Here is a 20,250-nt window from a genome sequence, read left to right as displayed (position 1 = left end):
CTCCAGAATCTCTGGTTTGCACTTTATTGCTTGGCAGACTATCACTGCATTGGAATGCAACTGATGGGTCCCCTATCTCACATGTCATGCCAAAAACAGTCCCAAAAAGCAATGCCTGTTTAAAGCAGCATTTGTCAGTAAGGGACAGGAGAGACAGGCAGGATTGATCCCATCCAAACTCTTTTCTTTTTCCCTTTCCACACTACTGTATTTCTTGCCTTCTCTCTGCACCAACAAGTGCAACGTCGGGAAGGCACATTATGAAGAGCAACCTTCGATCTCCATTTAGCATAACACATTTCTCTATGATGCCATGGTTTTTGTCTGTTGTCCATTTTGTCAATACTTTGGATATTGGGAGGGGGGTTGGAGGGAACATTGTTTCATAATTGTATTATTTATTCAGTGATCTACACCTCCTGAAGTAAGTCTGATGGGTAATTGAGATATAATTTAGAACAAGCTTTGTAAAACTGGTCACAAAATAATAGACAGTTCATAAGGGTATGTGTACCAATTATGGCAAAACTATCATTCTCCTCTTGAAACCATGTGGGTTTTTTTCCATGAGAACTGGTTCTTCTGTGCCTGGGGGACCTGCAAGAAGGGAGGGAGCCATTTTGTAACCAGGCTTACCCACAAAATGGTTGTGTGTACTCATTAACCCTTTAAGGACCGACCACATCCAGTCTATCTACTAATGCCGGTTTTCAGTGAGTTCTTCAGTGATTCTGAGTGTTCAAATTCAACATAGTGGTAATAAAGCTGCACCTGAGTCCCCTTCCCCTCTGAGGACTCCAACAATCAGCCAGTAACAGAAGGCACAAGTGGTGCTGCCTGACTGCCTGAGCACGTAAGGAGGGCAGGACAGCAGCAGCAGCAGCAAAGAGGAACCACGACGTGGTTGGCCGGAAGGAGTCGTGCAACCGCTCCGCCAGGCTCAGACAGGAACAGCCATAGAGCGCGGAGGGGCGGTCCCTCTCTGAGTCCCTGCACCTTGTTATTGGTTGTATTATATGCACGGTTGTATAACCTACGTACAATGCTATGCACATTTTTTTGGAAATGCGCGAAGAATTACTAATCTGATGGAGACGGATTGAAGGCTATCACCGGGCTCCGGAGCACAACAACAAGGCTACTAGCTTGTGTGGTGAGGGAGAAACACAAAGGTTTTAAGAGTGACTCACTACCACCGACTTACAGTCCAGAAAGAAAGGAGGTCTCACGGGGAAGACGGAAGCCATAGTCAAGGAGGACTGCATTTGTCCCCTGATTCTAGACGTCCTGTCTGCTAACGGAGTCCGTGATGGATAAAAGAACAGACCATGCTGCTGAGAGACCCTAAATGATACCCGACGGAGGGAGGAGGAGAAACGGGGAGCTCTGAACTGGTAAGAGATCTTCTGCCCAAGAAGAAGCCGTTAGCTTTCTGTTGTCAGTGTTAGCTTACATTGTGGTAGGCAGTAATGTAGCTAACGTGCTAGTTCCACCAGTGTTAACGTCTAACGTCAGTAAAATATGATCTAACACGTGGTTGAAGTCACAAACCACGCCGCTGCTGTGGATGAAATGCGGTCTTTGTTTAGCACCATTACATGTTTACTCGCTGCCCTCTTTCAAAGAGGACTTCATGCACAACACAAAGCATCAATCAGGACAGGGGAAACACTGCATGTAGACCTGTGCTCATACACTGTATGGAATATAAATCACAGGGAAGGCTGTGCCAAAACTCACAGAAACTACCTTAGTATGGAGGGCAAGAGGTGTTAAAAACACCTGCTGCCAATTATTCACAAGTGTTATGTTATTCAAAAGGTTTACTATCTCCTCAGCAACTTATTGAAAAAGTTACTACCCTGCTGCTTTTAAATATAAACTACCAATCTGTCAAACTTGCCCCAAAATAAGTATTTTAATACTGCCATTAACTTATATGGTGTATTTGCATAGTTAGTTTGCTCCCCCTGTGTGTGTGGGTGAGTGGCTGTGTGTCTGTCTTCATTGTGCTCCAAGCAATGTTGTAATTCCACCTTTCCTCAAAATAATATATTACTTCAAAGCATATCCTCATCTTTAAAATATGGTGGCGCTGAAGTGCAGATCACAACTGCAAATCAGAAAACGCAACTTCAAATCAGAAAACACAACTGCAAATCAGAAAACACAACGACATAAACCAAACTGGAAGAAGTAGGTAGGTTTTCTGATTTGCAGTAGTTTTTTCTGATTCGTAGTTGTGATCTGCACTTCAGGGCCACCATATTAAAATATTCCAGCCTAATTCAACACCCTGTGAATTAAAGCGCCATAACCAAGATAGAATTATCAGTACCACACATTACCGCCTTAATCACAGCCAGTTCAGTGCTGGACTATTTCGTTGATATTTAATATCTCTGTTTGTAACAGCAGCAGAGTTGATAATGGAGTCGAAACTAATGTTTATACGGGGACATGGTGATGCCTGTCCGGCTTCTGCGACCCCATAATGCGATTTGTAGTCACTAGGGGGTGTAAGGGTACACACAAGTTTCAGTTCTGTTCGGTACACTATTTTGAAGCTTGGTTCGTTGTATTTTTGGTACAGTAAGGGGAGAAAAAAGGTACAAATAAAAAGCAGCTTTTAAGATATAATGAGATAAAAAAGATATAGAATAAAACACTATAGTCTATATTAGGGATGTATATTTTATGTATTTTCCATGGCAATTTTAACGATCAATTATTGATTAATCAATAAAAAAAAAAACATTGTTACTCATGTTAAAAACAATGCCAAATACGTTTTTTCCACCAAAATTGTATTTTCTACAGCAACAAAATGAATATAACTGATGGTATTGAATACTGATACATGTTTAACACTGATTATCAACGATCAGGCTCATAAAAATATTCTCCGTGGACATAGTCTTATAAAGTCAGGGCTCATAGTACAAACAAAAAGTACTTCAGACTCACAGAGTCCAGTTTTCTGTCTACTCGTTCTTATTGAGAAAAATAAACATGTGTATTCGATCAGGTGTCAGCCAGGAAAGCAACCGGGTTATAATCAGTCCAGCTGCAGAAAAGCTCAGACGGCTCTGATGTTGCTGGTCTTCAAACATAGCGTACTAGCAATTCCCACCAGTCTGTTGGCTCTCTATCCAAAGGTGGGAAATGTCCTGTTTAAAGTTGTCAACCGTCGTGTCGTTGTTGACAGCAAAACCTTTAACAGCTGATTCACATCGAAACTTGCTTTAAGCTTAAAACACCTCCCTGATAGCTGAATGTAATGAGACTGAGTGAGTGAAAATTGAAAACAAAAATGCGTGTTTCGATTAATGTCTTAACAATCATTAATCGATGAATTGTGTGCATCCCTAGTCTATATCAATATAGTTTATGTTGCATTAAAATAACAAGTTTCTTCCGTTGAAGTTCGCCCATCTCTTGTCATCGTCTGTCCCTCTCCACCCTGCCCTGCCTCTCTCCCCATGAGCAAATCTAAAAAGCTGCTTTGCCCCGGCCACTCACAATAACCATTCTTGTGTGCAGCGAGAACAAGGACACAGATAAAGACAGTAGTAAGGCTGCTAAAGAGAATCTGGCCGGTACAATAGAAAATACTGGCTCAATTATTTGGAGACAGTTCGGTTTGAAATTTCAGATAAGCGGCAGAATAATTATACTGTAGAGAATGCCCAAAACAGGCTGTAACAAGTGGCAGAAGCTCGTGTTTTGGTCGCAGACTGCATGCTGCAATAGCAAACTTGCACTGTTGAATGAATTGTTTGGAAGACAAAAATGATGCCAGGCCCAATGCTCAGTAAAAATATGGTTTACAGTAAGAAGCACTTACATTAACATGCCTGTGACCAACAGTATCCTGCTTTCACTTCTGAAATGAGTTTTTAATTTCCATAAGTAATGTTTTTGGTGTCATATTTCATTTACATATTGAGAGTGCAGCTGGCTGTTGGTTAAAGTGCCTTTGTATGACATGGCATTGGGTCGTTGTGGATTTAACTGATTTAGTCTTTATTTCTTCACAAAAAAATGTGGAGTTTGATTTGTTCTGTGGTGGAGCTTTCTCATGGCGCTGTAGTGTTAACTGTGAAAAAGTTGTGTTAGTCGTTAACTACATATTAACCTCATTAGTAACAAAGTCTAGAATCTGTCCAACAACACTTAGCTAACAGTGTTCCCGATTGTCAGACAAGTCAGCTATGCCTCTCATGGAAAACTTGTCATCTTAATAGCTTCTAAACTGCCATGTTATGAAAACATTCCCCCCTGTACAGTGTGTTCCGATCAAGAAATTAGCTATTCAGACTACACTCATTTTTTGTACCAGGCTGTAAACATGTTTATTTTTGCTGTAAAGATCGGCTCTTTTGAATTTGTGTGTATGTGGTTACCGGTCATTTCGGAGCCAGCCTCAATTAGACTCCAAGGAACTGCAGATTTTAACCCTTCCGCATTGGCTTCAATTCTCGCGGCCAGAGGTTGCCACATGATCAAAACCAATTATCTTGCACACAACAACCACGGTTTTCTCCACCGTCTTCTAACCGGTTCATTTTGCACACCATTCACTCAATTCAAAAATGCATGTTACTAATTTGTCTGTTTGGTGCCACTTTAGAAACAAGGCAGTGCAAGTTGGCAACCCCTGTGGAAGGGTACCTGCTTCTATGTAAAGGCTCACTGTAAGGTAACACAAACAATACAGTTATTATATTCAGGTGATTATACACTCATTTAAACATACTCCTGAATTTTATATTCCGTTATACCAAGTCTGTTCTGCTAAATGCTGTTCACTGATACACACTGCAGCTTCAGATCAAGTACTCACTATTTCATAGGGAACCAATGAGTGATCTAATTTGAATGAATTTGGTTAATCAGTCACGGTGTCGGGTGAATTTGGTTAATCAGAGTAGTTAGACAAATTGTGTTTTCCCAGTTAATGTATTTCAGTTATGAATCTGCACATGGTGAAAACAAGACAACCACGGCCTACTGCTGGATTTAGGGCTTTAAAATTCACTCCAGTTTGAACCAGGGTTAACATTAGCTGGCATTTACCGGCTGTTAGCTGGTTTCACGTCCAGTTGTCTGGCATATAGAGATGTCATCGGCCAAAATGTCCGGTGGTAAAATTACCAAATATATAACTAATTTAAGACGGGGGTTTTCCCTCTAAACTGCACGTGAAAAAGTAGACTAGTCTTATATTCTGAGTCTACACTTTTACAGACAAACATACATTCATGACCGGGCCGTGAAGCAGCAGATTTTTTTGAGTGTTGACCAAACGCCATGTGCCACGTGTACTGATTGACAGCGGCACGGAGAAAACAGTCAAACCTGAATACTCAAAAACATCAGGAAACCGCTTCTCCACTGATGACGGACGTGCTAAAATGTGTGTAACCATAGCTCCTACTTTGACAAGTTCACAGAAGGTTAAGATCATATGCTTTATGAATAGTTTAATCAAGTTTAGCCTCTGGGGACTGATTGCATGCATGTGGATTACTCCCTTCAGCGCAGTGTGCATAGGACATTACCAAACAGTCCCCCGTTACTTGAAAACGGAATTTGGAGCGGCGTTGGGTGCAGAGGGGCACGGAGGACACCGGAGACCGGACAGACATGGCAGGTCACGCCTGTTGGCCCCGGACCAGAGGAGGCTCAGGTTAGAGTAAAAGTGCAGGGCTCACAGGATGATGGACAGAGAAATCTCTGCTGCCTTTCATCTTTACTTCAGAAGTTGGACTAAAACAAATAAATTCAACATGCTGCAGTCATACGGCCCTATTTCACAACTGCCGGACATTTTAAGGTGGAGCATTTTCTTGTCACTCAGTGCTTGATTTCACGTCGTGATTCAGAACACCTTAAAGGTCAAAATGATTACTGACCAGTGTTCGCTCTAATCGTTTTTCTTGTATGACAAACACTTTAGTGCTTATTGGATCATGTCCACGTGAATGTAAACTGGATTATGCAAACTGCACTTTAAGTTAAAAAAGTCTAGGCTTGCTCGTCCGTTGCGCTACAATACAGTCTCTCTCCCTCCCCCTCTTTCTCAATGCAGCAGGTTGGCATCGACGCGCTGTCTCCCGGTGCTTGATCATGTTATTTATGAATTGATCGGTTTCAAATTTTAAATTTGATTTTCTAGCTTACCGTGTCAGTGTTTTATTGCTAGTAAATGTAAGTTATTAAGCAGATATGGCTATTCAGAGCGTATGTCTGACAGTTGTTCTATATGGCCGGAATTCTGGAATACCACCGGCCAAACTGGCTGATGTAAAAAAAAAAAAAAAGCCTACCGTAAACTCTGGTTTGTACATAATTAGTACATAATCTGTGTAACCTTCCCATTGATATAATTACATCAGCACTTCATCTGGATCTAAACAGTGTTGGAAGATTATTGAAAAAGAAGGGACAGATACCTTACTCGTAATTTCAGCCTTCCTATTCATTCCTACCTCGTATTATTCTTTTATTACATTTTGCAGAGTTTTTTATAATGTCCATAGTCTGTGGATAATTTGATTTAATTAGTCTGTTTTTAAGTTTGCTTCCTTTGTACCTTCTTACCTTCATCAGTCAGAAGAGTTCAAGGTCTTACAATCCTTGATCCCAGGGCTTGTTCTTACCGTCTGTCCCACAGGGCAGAACTGAGATGGACTAAACGGCATTGAAAGTTGCTGTTCTCTGTACTTGAAAGGACTAACAAAAGAGCTGAAGCTAAATGAACTGCTCTCATTGGGTGATTTGAAGGTGATGTTGCACAATGTGGAGGCAGAAACATCAGGCTGGATCTGCTCTGCTTGATGTATTTGGTTGATTTTGACAAACATTTGCCGTTTTATTCTGTTCTGTCATGTTATTTTTATGTTTTTTAGACACTTTGCAGAGGTTCATGATGACATGGCATGCTTTATTCCTGGCAGACAAGAATTGTCACCAGACATATTTAAATGGCCTATTAATAACTGGAATAATGCCTGATCTGAATAACAACGCTTCATGTGAACACCTCTTTGAAACAGATTGGTCCGATTCAGTTCAGAAAGAAATTCCATCCGATCAGGGGGGTGGTTTATGTGGTTGTCATAGACTGTATGATAAATGAACATAGTATCCTTGAGTCACCCATCTCTTTCTGAAGCACTGTTTGAGGCTTATCGTCGGCAGCTGCCATATTGGAAATGCTGAACTCAACCTAAGTTCTGTTGAGCTAGTGTGAGGTAAAGAGGCAGGCTTTATTCCTCTTCACTAACAGCTACGGTCAGCTATGCCTCTCATATGCAAAACTCGTAATCTTAATATCTTCTAAACTGCTGTGTGATGCGAGCGGCCTCAAAGCCCGCCTCTTTACATCACAATGGCTTGACAGAAGCAATATGTCTGCTGTCGCCGATTGGCCTCAAAACAGCGCTTCAGAAACAGATGGGTGACGTCATGGATACTATGTCCATATTTTATACAGTCTGTGTTCTGGAGCCAGCCTCAAGTGGAAACTCAAACACACGCGTCAGCTTCTTTTGTCACTTCAGAAGCTTGGTTGTTACTGTTGATGTTAGAAGAGGAGATGTGACATAATTATTTGACACATTTGTTGTTCAATTCAGGCTCCAGCAACATTATTTCTGTATTAGAAGAGCAGTATGAGTAATGACAAGAGAAAAGGTTACAGCAATGACCGGATGAGTCATCAAACTTCCCATAATCATTGTTTCCCTTGAACAAACACTAGAATCTGTTATGCCGTAGACTGAGGTATCCTTGTCCTTTTATGGGTAATTTAAGTGAGTGCTTTGTTTTGTGGAATAGCATTGACATCAGTTTTGTGGCTCTACCAACTAGATTGTTTCTGTGCACGTCTTGGCTTAGATTGACCACACAGGCACGATAGGTCAGCGCCCGTTTGGCAGTATTTTGGTTTCATCTTTTTACAAAGAAAGGAGATGGAGGTGCGTTGTGGAAATGGTGCTCCTTTTTGTCTGCACAGTGAGATTGTCTTGGTAAAGGACATCTCCTGCAGCACTGGACCCCAAGACAGCAGAGTCTTGTGTGTGGATACACAACCTTTCTTCTCAGGGGCCCTGTCTCACATGAGTCCAACAGCAAGTGATTGTCAATGGGTGAAGTCCCTTACAACACCAAGGCAGACTTTATGGAGTGTTTTTTATTGTAAACTGAGCTTAATTTGAAGCCTCTTGAGAAGGCTAGCCTGCTTATGCTAACAGCTCTCCCAGAACAATGGGAGGCTTTGCTGTCTGGCTAGTATGCCAGCAGTTCCTCGTGCATAAGGCCTGAGTCTCCGCTCTGACCTGTCATAATGGTCAGAGCAGAGAAAATGGGTGTTACAATGGGTTTCAGCACCCTCCCACTACTTCTTCTGCGTGTGTGTGTTTTCCACTTTAATGCCTTACTCTTGTGTTACATGGGGGTGCAAGTACAGAATGTCCTGGTCTCCATGGTTACCAGAGCTTCACCCCTGAGGAGCCCCTGCTGCAGGTTCCTGTTGATGCGGCCTTGGTGAGTTGGCAGCTGCAGAGGCCCACACACTATCAGAGAGTTAACTGGTGCTCACATCAAAATAAGGTCCTATGATGTCTAACAGGACTAGTCATCCCATACCATAACCTTTACCCTCTTAAGTGGGAGACGTCCTGATAGACAGTGTATAAAAGGCCCACAGTAAGCAGCTCTGATACAGGAGATATAAGAGCAAAGAGGAAGAAAACCCATTGGCCTTCGCTGACCGATTCTTTTGAACAACAGACCCCTGGGACGGGATGCTCAAATGTAGCCATGGCCCACCAAACTCGTATATTTGCTCCAATGGAAATGATACTGCCTGGTCTTTGTGGTGCTCCCTTTGAGCCACTTGAAGATTTGAGATTTCTTTCACACCAGACTGCTTCTTGCTCTGACCTTTGCCAAGTGAATAGGCACACTTCATGAGTTGGCTGTACATCTAACTTGTATTCAGTTCACAGTGGTGGATATGAAATCGACGGTATAACTCTATGGCTTTAAGCATCTGTCCCCATCCGTTTTGCTTCTTAGGAGAAGTGGAGGTTGAGTTCCCTGTGTCCTGTGCATACTATCACAGTCAGAGTGTAAGTTTGTGTCCAACTATTTGTCTGTTTCACTGATCCAGCCAGGGGCAAAGCCCTGTCAAAAGACTGACTTTTCTCACATTCAGTAAGGGTCATGGCAACTTAATTGGGCCTTTTTTTTAAATAGGTATCTGTGAGTGATATCTGTGCTGCAGCCAGTTGGTTATGGCTGCTCAGTTTTGTTCTCTTTAACAGTTTCAATGCAACAGCCTCTTAAGTGGCTCATTCTGTTCTTGTCTGTTTGGTGTGCTGCACTTGAGCCAGTGGTGTGTTTCCAATTTAGTGGCTACTCTGCAGTGCAATAATACAAGTTTTATACTATTTTGGAAGTAAAACCAAAAGGAACATTTTAACTTAAATTTGGTTTCCTGAAGGAGAGGAGGGAAGGACAACTTTTGGTTGTCCCTCCATGCAGCTGGGCTCTGTGAAGAGTGTCTACTGATCTTAAGGCAAGGCAAGGGCAAGGCAGCTTTATTTGTATAGCGCATTTCATACACGAGGGCAACTCAATGTGCTTTACATTAAAACATTAAAAGCATTGGAGACATTCAGACAGGCATACAATAACACATAAAACAGAAAAGAAAAGGAAAATTAGAAATATTAAAAATTACATTAAAATTTTAATTTAAAGCGAGTTAAAATAATCTAAGATAGGAAGGCAGTGGCAAATAAAAAAGTCTTAGTCTTTGATTTAAAAGAGGTGAGAGTTGGAGCAGACCTACAGCTTTCAGGGAGTGTGTTCCAGATATGTGGTGCATAATGACTAAACGCTGCTTCACCATGTTTCGTTCTGACTCTAGGAACTGAAAGCAGACCAGTACCTGATGACCTCAGAGGTCGAGGTGGTTCATAAAGTAGTAGCAGATCAGCAATGTATTTTGGGCCTAAACCATTCAGTGCTTTATAACCCATCAGCAGGATTTTAAAGTCTATTCTCTGACAGACAGGAAGCCAGTGTAGAGATCTAAGAACTGGAGTGATGTGGTCTACTTTTTTGGTCCTTGTTAGGACTCGAGCAGCAGCATTCTGTATGAGCTGCAGTCGTCTGGTGAACTTTTTATGGAGTCCTGTAAAGACCCCGTTACAGTAGTCTAGTCTGCTAAAGATAAATGCATGGACCAGTTTTTCTGCATCCTGCTGAGACATAAGTCATTTAACCCTCGATATATTCTTAAGGTGATAATAGGCTGACTTTGTAATTGTCTTAATGTGGCTGCTGAAATTAAGGTCTGAGTCTATGACTACACCAAGGTTTCTGGCTTGGTTTGAACATTTCATCATTGCAGATTGGAGCTGAGCAGTAACCTTTAACCTTTCTTCCTTGGCTCCAAAAACAATCATTTCAGTTTTTTCTTTGTTTAACTGGAGAAAGTTCTGGCTCGTCCAGTCATTGATTTGTTCAATGCATTTACTCAGTGTTTGTATGGGACTATAATCCCCTGGTGATATGGTGATGTAAATGTGTGTGTCATCTGCATAGCTATGGTATTTTATTTGGTTGTTTCTTATTATCTGACCTAAGGGGAGCATGTAGATGTTGAATAGTAGAGGCCCCAGAATGGATCCCTGAGGTACTCCACATACGATTTTCATCCGTTCAGATGTGTATTTACCTATAGACACAAAATAGTCCCGGTCATTTAAATAGGACTTAAGCCAATTTAGTACTGCACCAGAGAGTCCCACCCAGTTTTCAAGTCTGTCCAGTAGTATCTTGTGGTCAACTGTGTCAAAAGCAGCACTAAGATCAAGTGATACCAAAACTGAAATTTTGCCATTGTCTGTGTTTAAATGAATATCATTGAGGACCTTGACTAGAGCGGTCTCTGTGCTGTGATGTGATCGGAATCCTGATTGGAAGACATCAAAACAGTCATTTATCATTAGATAATTGTTCAGTTGTTGAAAAACAGCTTTTTCAATAATTTTACTTAAAAAAGGGAGGTTTGATATCGGCCTATAGTTGTTCATTTCAGATGCATCTAAATTGTTCTTCTTCAGGAGTGGTTTAATTACTGCTGTTTTCATGGCCTGGGGGAAGACACCTGTAAGAAGAGACATGTTGACAATTTGAAGCAGATCTGAGGTCATGCAGTCTGAAACCTTTTTGAAAAATGGTGATGGTAGAATATCAAGGCAGCAGGATGAGGATTTCAAATGTTGTATTATATCTTGTAGGTTTTTGTAATTTATTGGATTAAATTGTGTCATAGTGATTGAGTTGTTTTTTGGTGGACACACAGATAACACATTCCCAGTACCTCGTACAGTAGTGCTGACTGCTTGTCTGATTTTCTGAATTTTGGCAGTGAAGAAGAATGCAAATTCATTGCAGGCCTTGATAGATAAATGTTCAGAGGCCACTGGCACAGGGGGGTTTGTTAGCCTGTCGACTGTAGCAAACAGGGCGCGTGCATTATCTTTGTTTTTGGAGATAACGTCTGAGAAGAAGGTCTGCCTTGACTTTTTCAGTTCTAGATTAAACATGTGAAGTCTTTCTTTATAAATGTCATAATGAACCTGAAGCTTTGTTTTACGCCACCTGCGCTCAGCTTTTCGACATTCTTTTTTTCATGTTTGACCTGCATGGTATTCCTCCAAGGCGATTTTTTCTTATTGGAGACCACTTTTACTTTAGTTGGTGCAATGGAATCAATAATGTTTGTAATTTTTAAAGTGAAATCTTCTACAAGTTCATTTGCAGAGAACCTAGAGAGGGGGGTTATGGAAGAGAAAGCCTGAATAAATATATCACTGGTACTTTCAGTAATGTAACGTTTTGAGATAACCTCAGTTTGAACATTAGTGTTCACAGATAAATCACTTTCAAAGAAAACACAGCAGTGATCAGAGAGAGCAACATCAGATACCAGAACCTTGGAAATGTTTAGACCCTTGGAGATAACCAAGTCTAGGATGTGGCCCCTGTTGTGTGTGGGCTGCGTCACATGCTGAGTGAGTCCAAAGTTGTCAAGGACATAACACAGTTCTTCAGTCACTCTGTCCTCAGGTTTGTCAACATGGATGTTAAAATCACCAACAATTAAAACAGAATCAAGTCAGTGCAGATAAGAGACAGGAGTTCAACAAGGTTATCAAAGAAATCAGTACAGTATTTAGGTGGTCTGTAAATATTAAGAAATATAGACCGAGAGGATGTATTTAACTGAAGAGCCACATATTCAAAAGAAGTGAAATTTCCATAAAACACCTGCTTGCATTTGAATAACTCATTAAAAATTATACTAACACCTCCTCCTTTTTTATGCGTTCTAGTCTCACTCATGAAAGAGAAGTTTGGAGGGCATGATTCAATGTGTACAGCTGCACTGTTATCTTGGTCTAACCAAGTCTCCGTTAAAAACATAAAATTGAGATTATGTTTAATAATAAAATCATTTATTAAAAAAGATTTGCCTCCTAGAGACCTGATATTTAATAAAGCTAAGTTTAGTGAGTTAAAACCAGTTGTGTTATTTTTTACAGCTGTTTGTGGCTGACAAGGAATTGGAGCTAAATTTAATAAGTTGGCAGATTTAGTCGAGTATCTTCTGTTTCTTAGCAGATTTACCCTTTTTCTATTTCCTGCCAACAGAGGAATTGAGGAGGCTACCTGAATTCCACAGGGCCCCGGCTTTTCCTGGTTGAAAACATTAATGATATCAGCTTTGAAGCCTGGACCCGGCTCATATCAGTTAGAATTGTTATGATGATGACGATTCTGAGGAGGTGAAGGGGCTTTGTGAAGTTTCTGTGATGGTGGTTTCGGGCGCGGTGGTGGGCTGGGGGCTGGGCGATGGGGTAGATTTAGGGGAGAAAATATGGGATTTGGACGGGGTGTAAGCTTGATTCCAACATTGACAAGCTTTTTCATCTCATCCGTAAAATCCAGGAGGGGGGAGGAGGGAGAGAGAGTGACTGGAGAGGGCGGGGAGTTGGCTGGTGTTTGGGGTGGTGAAGAATAGAAGTCTCCTCCTGTTGGGAGTGGAGGCCACTCCTCTTGTTGGGGGGTGGAATATGGCCGCAGTGGAGGCCACTCCTCTTGTTGGGGGGGTGAAGATTGCCGCAGTCTAGGACGCTCCTCTCGTTGGGGGGTTGAAGTTGGCGGCACTGGAGGAAGCTCCTCTTGGGGGGGTGAAGGTGGCGGCAATGAAGACTCCTCCTGGCTCAGCGATCTCAGTCGTTTTCCTCCAGAATGTGGTCTTATCTTCTGTTTTGTTTTGTCTTGTCTCTTGTCCTTGGCCAGGGAAGCTGGTGTGTGATACACAGAGTAAAATAGGTTGGAGGTGAACAATCTTACTCCTGACTTGTTGAGGCAAAATCCATCTGCCTTAAAAAGGTGTCTGCGTTCCCAGAAAATATTAAAATTGTCAATAAAGTTCACTGATTGAGCAGCACATGTAGCTTTGAGCCATTTGTTCAAAATCAACAGCCTGCTGAATCTTTCGTCCCCTCTTCGGACAGTCGGTAGAGGGCCACTGATAAACACCACAGTATCAACAGATCTGACTTTGCGCAGCAGATCAGTAAAATCTTGTTTCAATACCTCAGATTGTTGCTTCACAACATCCAAGGCCCCAGTGTGAAGAATGAGTGATTTCACCGTTGTGTGGTCAGCAACAATGTCCAGAATTTTGTCATAGATGTCAGAGACCGAATCGTTGGTGAAGCAGAGGACTTTGGTGTTTCTCTTGCCACAGAGGCTACTGACCTCTTTCACGGCACCATCGCCCACGATCAGTGTTTCAGGGCCAGTCGTCAGCTCCCTCTGCAGCCTTTTGCTTATAGATTTGGTCTCGTACCTAAGGACTGTGATGACAGACGTACTTGTGCAGGCATAGACTAACATATGTAATTGCAGCTCACCTGCCTTGGATGGAGGCATCTCCTGCATAGACTGTATAAAATATGGACGTAGTATCTGTGACATCACCCATCTGTTCCTAAACGCTGTTTTGAAGGCAATCAACGGCGGCAGCCATATTGGAATTGTGGAACTCAACCAGGCAGAGTGTGACGTAGTGTGAGCCTCCTAGCCAACAGCTATGTGTTCCCGACTGGCAGTCACGTCAGTCATGTCCTTTTTTGGGCAAAAACTCGTAATCTTAATATCTTCTGAACCGTCACGTTAGAAAAAAATTCGCCCCCCTCACGGTGTGTGCCGATAGAGAGATTAGCTTCGCAGGGCCAAGACGTTTTTTGAACCTTTCTGTAAACATGTTTATTAATGCTGCAAAGATCGTCTTTTTCCCTTTCATGTCTATGTGGTTTTCGGTGTTTCTGCAACCAGCCTCAAGCGGATTCTCGATATATTGCAGTTTATAACACTTCCGCATGGGCATCATAGTTTGAGACCGGAGTTTGCCGCTTGATCTCCTGTCAGGGTCATAATATCCCGATTTGTCCATCCCGAATTACAGATAGAAAGCTCACTGGGCAACAGATGTGACTCAAACGGGAAATGGTTATACGTAAACAACAGGTCTTGGAAGCACTGATGAAGCAGCAGAGTACCCATTTGTGGTGATCTCTTGAGAACAGAAACAGCTGATCAGTGATAAGAATGAAAGTATGGAGTGAGGAAAGAATTAGTAGAGAACCCTTAGCCAAGTGACCTCAGCTGCAACAGACTAACAATAGCAGCATTATTTTAAAAAAGAAAGGACAGTAGAAAACCCTGACAATAAACAGGTAAAAACATGGTTGCAGTAATGACCTTGACAGCTCCTGCTCCAATGTAAAGACTGATTTATACTTCTGCGTCTCCCCTACGCAGAAGGGGCTGACGCGGACATGAGCCCCACATACTTGTGTGTCTGTGTCGCGCAGCAATTCTCCGCCGAAATGCATGAGGGCAGTGCGGTCTCTCTGATAGCCGGCCGCCTGCTTCAGGTCGGAAGTATTGTAAATGCGGGAAAGACAAAGCCACCGAGCGGACCAATCACAGGGCTTGAGGTCCACGTCAGCTCTACGTGGAGTTAAATTTTGGAGAAGGTGCACATCAGCTACGTGCGTATGCCTCGGCGTAGGTACGGGAGCTACGCGGACCCCCGGTGTAGGGTACGCGGTTGATTCAACGCAGAAGTATAAATCAGCCTTAAGGGTAGGTCCCCCCCCCCCCCCCCCCCCCTTCTATACTGACAATCACCTCCTGATTTTTCCTCATTGACACTGAGGTCGGCCAAGGCCACCAGCTGTTCACCTGCTTCTTGTACTGTAACTCATTGTGGGAAATGATTTCCACCTCTGTTATGTAATCTGCAGGCTTGACAACATGTCTGCTGAAGTACTTGGCTATGCTGTCATAAGTTAGCACAGTGTCCAGTTTGGGGTTTGTCACCCATCCCTTGTATGAGCCTGTGTGAAGCATGATTTGTCCTGCTGCGTCGTATCAACAGCGTAGCCTATGTGCATAGGTCTGCGTAGCTCCCGTACCTACACAGAGGCCTATGCACTCCAAAATGTAACTACGCATCAACATTGACACAGACCGCAAGCCCTGTGATTGGTCTGCTTGGGGGCCTTGTATTTCCTGCATTTACAGCACTTCCGGGATCCTCTCCCATCAGCATTTCATCGGTCGTGTACTTCATCTCCTCTGATGTGTCCTCTATTCTTCCCATAGGCTGTATAGAATATGGACGTAGTATCCGTGACGTCACCCATCTGTGCCTGAGCGCTGTTTTGAAGCCAATCGACGGCGGCAGCTATATTGGAAATGCTGAACTCAACCAGGCAGAGTGTGACGTAAAGGGACGGAGTTTGAGCCTCCTAGCCAACCACTTTGTGTTCCCGACCGGGAGTCAAGTCAGTCATGTCCTTATTTGGGCGAAACTTGTAATCTTAATATCTTCTGAACTGTTGCGTAGGAAAGAAATTCACCCTCCTTACAGTGTGTGCCGATAGAGAGATTAGCTTCGTAGAGCCAAGCCGTTTTTGAACCTTTCTGTAATGTTTATTAATGCTGCAAAGATCTTCTTTTTCCCATTCATTTCTATGTGGTTTCCGGTGTTTCTGCAGCCAGCCTCAAGTGGATTCTCAATGTATTGCAGTTTATAACACTTGGGCATGGGCTTCATCGTTTGAGACCGGAGGTTGCCGCTTGATTCTTCCCTGTAATTATTGCTGTATGATAAACAGCAACATGTATCAGCTGTAAATTAACATCATACGCTCAGAATCGCTGTGATAAAGTAAACAGGGAATTTAGCAGGGCAGGAAACAGGCAACCTGACTGTCCTGCCTGCAAGCGTTTCGGCAGATAAATAATACAGTAGCACAGAAAATGTATAATTAGCAATTTACCAGGTGCTAAAAATTAAACTGATAAAACAGAGCAAGTGGTAGGGATATTACAAACGATAATGATATTGCACAGAAACAAAATGGTTGGGATATTTCACAGGAACACAAGTTGTTGACTGATTAACAATCAGAATAGTTTAAGGTAGGATGACTTCCTGTGGCGTTCTGGGGTGCATTTAGGGGAATGAGTCTTGCTCTGAATGTGATCCTGTGTTTCAGCAGCAAGCTGTAGAGAGGGTGGTGGATGTTGTCTATGATGGCGTGGAGCTTTGTCAGTGTCCTCCTCTCTGACACCACTGTCAGAGAGTCAAGCTCCACCCTGACAACATTACTGGCCTAACGGATGAGTTTGTTCAGTCTGTTGGCATCTGCTACCCTCAGCCTGCTGCCCCAGCTCACCACAGCAAACAGGATAGCACTGGCCAACACATACTCGTAGAACATCCTCAGCATCGTCCTGCAGATGTTGAAGTTTAGCCTCCTCGGGAAGTAGAGTTAGCTCGGGCCCTTCTTGCAGACAGCTTCAGTGTTCCTGCTTCCTGAAGAAAACATTTGCGACCATTGCTGCAATTTTCTCCTTTTCTGAATCTCACACTTCTACACATGTATTTCCAGAGACTGAGCATGGCTGTAAAATGTAAACATTCACGCAACGCCGTGTCACAAAAACACCAACGTAAAGATCGATATGCCCATCCCTAGGTGATAGTTGTTCAGGAATGACACTGTTGGGGTATTAGGAACAGGGATGATGATTGCAGTTTTGAGGCATAACGGCTCAGTTGCCTGTGACAGTAAAGTGCTTAAAATGTCTGTCAGTATCTCTCAAGCACTGTCACAGTCCTTGAAGACCTTGCTTGGCTTTTTTTTTTTTTAAGGTTATGTTTTTGGGCATTTTTGCCTTCATTGGATAGGAAAGCTGGAGAGAGACTGAATGTGGGGAGCAGAGAGTGGGGGAAGACATGCAGCAATGGTAGAGGCCGGGAGCCTGCAACCGCTGTGACGAGGACTATAGACCCTTTATATGAGGCATGTGCTTAGAACGCTAGGCCAATAGTGCCCCAAAAGAGCTTCTTTCCTACACCATAGGGTTCTTAGGTTTGTGGTCAGGGTAGTTTGTGATGTGTTGCTGCTTATATAGCCCAGGTCAAATGATTCATACTCCAGAAGGTCCAAACCACCCCAGTGTGTGTTGCTGCTTCTCTGAACCCATGCCAATCAGTGCATTCAAAACAGTCTGTGAGCACAGAATGAAATATGATCATAGAAACTCACATGCCGTCAGTTTCTCAATTTTGGAATAGCTGAAGATCATTGATCTGGAATGCAGAATACATCATATTCTTATTTATCCAAGTTTTCATTAGGAGAAGAATAGTTCTTCATCTCCTTGTAGGCGTGCACTCACAGCCTTCGCAGTTTTGTCTAACTTAACTTTGTTAGAGGGGCTAGCCATGCTAGTCTGCTGTCCTCACAAGCTGTGGTCTACCTAGCAACGCTTAAAGATTTGGTGAAATTTTCAATTTTTCCAAGAGTTCAAATTAGTTGCAGTATTATGTCCATAGGGTAGAATCCCCAAAAGTACCAGGAACAAGAGAAGCTACTGTACTACTGAGTGCTGACATGTCAGTGCTTAAAATCTTTAAAACCAAATTGGAACCTGGTTCTTTGTCACAAAGTAAACTCCTTTGGTTCTGTAGCTGCTGTTGGAGTTTTTCTCTGCTAGCAGGAATTTTCGTGGTGATGTTTTCAGATCACTTTTGTTACTTACTGCCTTATTAGCAGTGTTGAGATGTTCCTTGATGATTGTGATCACATGATTGGTGTTCCATGTGAAAGAGACAGCTTGACAGGATTAGTTTTTAGGTTTAAAGCTGGGGTTCGTAGTCAGACTTGGATACACTTTTTGTCATACTGGTTAAAATGATCTTAATGTCCCGATGGCAATCAATACATAATGTGTTCTTTAAAAAGAGTGAAAAAAAGCTGCTATCTACAGCCGGAGTAAACCTGGGAAAACACCAACCAATCACCGTTTTGGGTCCCACAATTTTAAACCAATCAAATCAAGTCCTGCTGTTCTGCCCGCCTCCTGCATGTACATTTCCCCGGCATGCACTCCCCGTCTCCTGCCGCTGCTTCCCCTGCCTCTATTTACTGCCCCTCTCGCTTGACCTCGGGCCTGTCCCCTCTGACCGGATGAGGTGCTTTGCTCAGGACTGTAGTCCGGATCAGAGTCTTAAAAGCTCACACCACGGGGGCTCTGACAAGCAAAAGAATTAATGACATTCAGTAAGTCCTACAGAAATGTATATGTACTGTAGCGTCCGTCCGGACTCTGTAGTGATGACGAGCCGATTCGTGAACACGTTGAGTTTTAATAACCGGTCCCTGTCGGCCGTGATCACGCCAATCAACAAAGCAACAATCAATGTTTGAATGAATGAAAAACTTCTCCTCTTATTTCTCCTCTCTCCCGCTCACACACTCTACACCTCAGTCTCCTGATGCCTTCACTAACCGTCAACACTGTAGGAATTAAGAACATCTACACTGAACACGTTTAACAAACAGTAGAGCTGTTACAGTATTATATGCGTTATAACTTTTCTCCTGATATCGTGTCACCGGTACAACTGGATAATGCTAGAATGACAGTTGTGAGAACTAACACTTGCCATGTTTGTTTGTGTTTTTAACTTTCACTATGATAATGTTTTGGTGAGGACCGGTTTTTAATCGGTCACGATCATATGGCCGCGATATGATCACGATCAGTGGCACTCGCGCATGCATGCAGGGGCGTCGTTTTGGAGGAGCTCTGAGGGAGGAGGGGAGGGGTTAGACGGAGTCCTGAAGAAATGCTACATTCAAATTCATGCTAGTTTTCTGAGACTACCAACCCTAACTTTAAGTTCTAAAACCATAAAGTATGTTGCTCTGACCAGAAACTAACTACTGTTGTACTGTGGTTGCATATTATGTAACTAACCCAAAACCTATGAAATGTTTAACACCTGAGAGGTGGATTTGAAGAGCATGTAGCTGCCCAAAAATGAAAACTGGCAATGGCAACAGAAGTTAATTTACATTCACAGCAACTACACTATACTCCAACAGCAGCCCAGTGACATGACAAAATAACCTGTGTATGGAAAAATACCAAATAACTTCTCAAGCAGGATTTAGAACTCCACTGCAGCTCTGTTTGCTAAATACATAAAATAAATGAATGGTATGTAATCAAAATGAGTATGCACATACTAAATCTACGTATAAAAAGTCCTTTGGTAAGAAAGTGAGCCCAGAGTTTCCCCCATTTGTCAGTCCAGCCCTTTGCATATTAGTTCACTGCTTTTGGTGTGTGCCATTTCAAGGACACAGGCATTTATCTGTCTTGGCTGAAGCAATACCTGATGATGCTTTTTTAGCTTCCTGAAACCAAATCCATAGTTGGTTCTTATTTTACTAAAAAGAAATGCATTTCTGTCAATTTTACAGGAGCCGGGACTGATGTCTTTGAAGATTTGTGTACCAGCAGACATTGGAACTCCAGGTACAGCACTTTTTTTCTTGTTAGATAACATTATAATGGTTGTTAATTCTCATGTTTTTTTCTGCAAGTAAAATTGGTTTTATAGTGTGCTTAATGTTATCATTTCCACTGCTCATGCTGTACTTACTGGTGTTAAGCCAGAATAGGTCTGCCTTTGCTTAGCTCAAATGCTAAATGCAAAATAGATGGGTATGAAGGAATTCCGGTCATAGGTAGCCATGCATAAGAAGAGTAAAGGATACTGTG

At 42.6% G+C, this 20,250-nt stretch overlaps 1 protein-coding gene and 1 long non-coding RNA gene across 3 annotated transcripts in view; one reads left to right on the top strand and one right to left on the bottom strand.

The window, feature by feature from the left end:
* Window positions 1–854: 854 nt before the first annotated feature.
* The window catches only part of znf1035 (zinc finger protein 1035), a 29,766-nt gene continuing 10,370 nt past the window's right edge, over window positions 855–20,250 (top strand). The window contains exons 1-2 of one of the 2 annotated variants that reach the window (XM_034697084.1): window positions 855–1,394; window positions 19,950–20,004. The gene's annotated coding sequence lies outside the window, so the exon portion shown is untranslated. Of the gene's footprint in view, window positions 1,395–8,470; window positions 8,554–19,949; window positions 20,005–20,250 lie in introns of those variants that run through there. The other variant, XM_034697085.1, reaches the window with a different exon arrangement.
* Window positions 13,268–13,782, bottom strand: LOC117822382. The gene is made up of 2 exons (XR_004633162.1): window positions 13,690–13,782; window positions 13,268–13,394 (listed from the first exon to the last, which is right to left on the bottom strand). It is a non-coding gene; the product is annotated as an uncharacterized LOC117822382 (long non-coding RNA).

This window comes from Notolabrus celidotus, chromosome 12 (genome assembly GCF_009762535.1).
Source record: "Notolabrus celidotus isolate fNotCel1 chromosome 12, fNotCel1.pri, whole genome shotgun sequence".
NCBI lineage: Eukaryota > Metazoa > Chordata > Actinopteri > Labriformes > Labridae > Notolabrus > Notolabrus celidotus.
The sequence above is the reverse complement of the archived record's forward strand: the minus strand, read 5'-3'. Positions and strand labels throughout refer to the sequence as shown.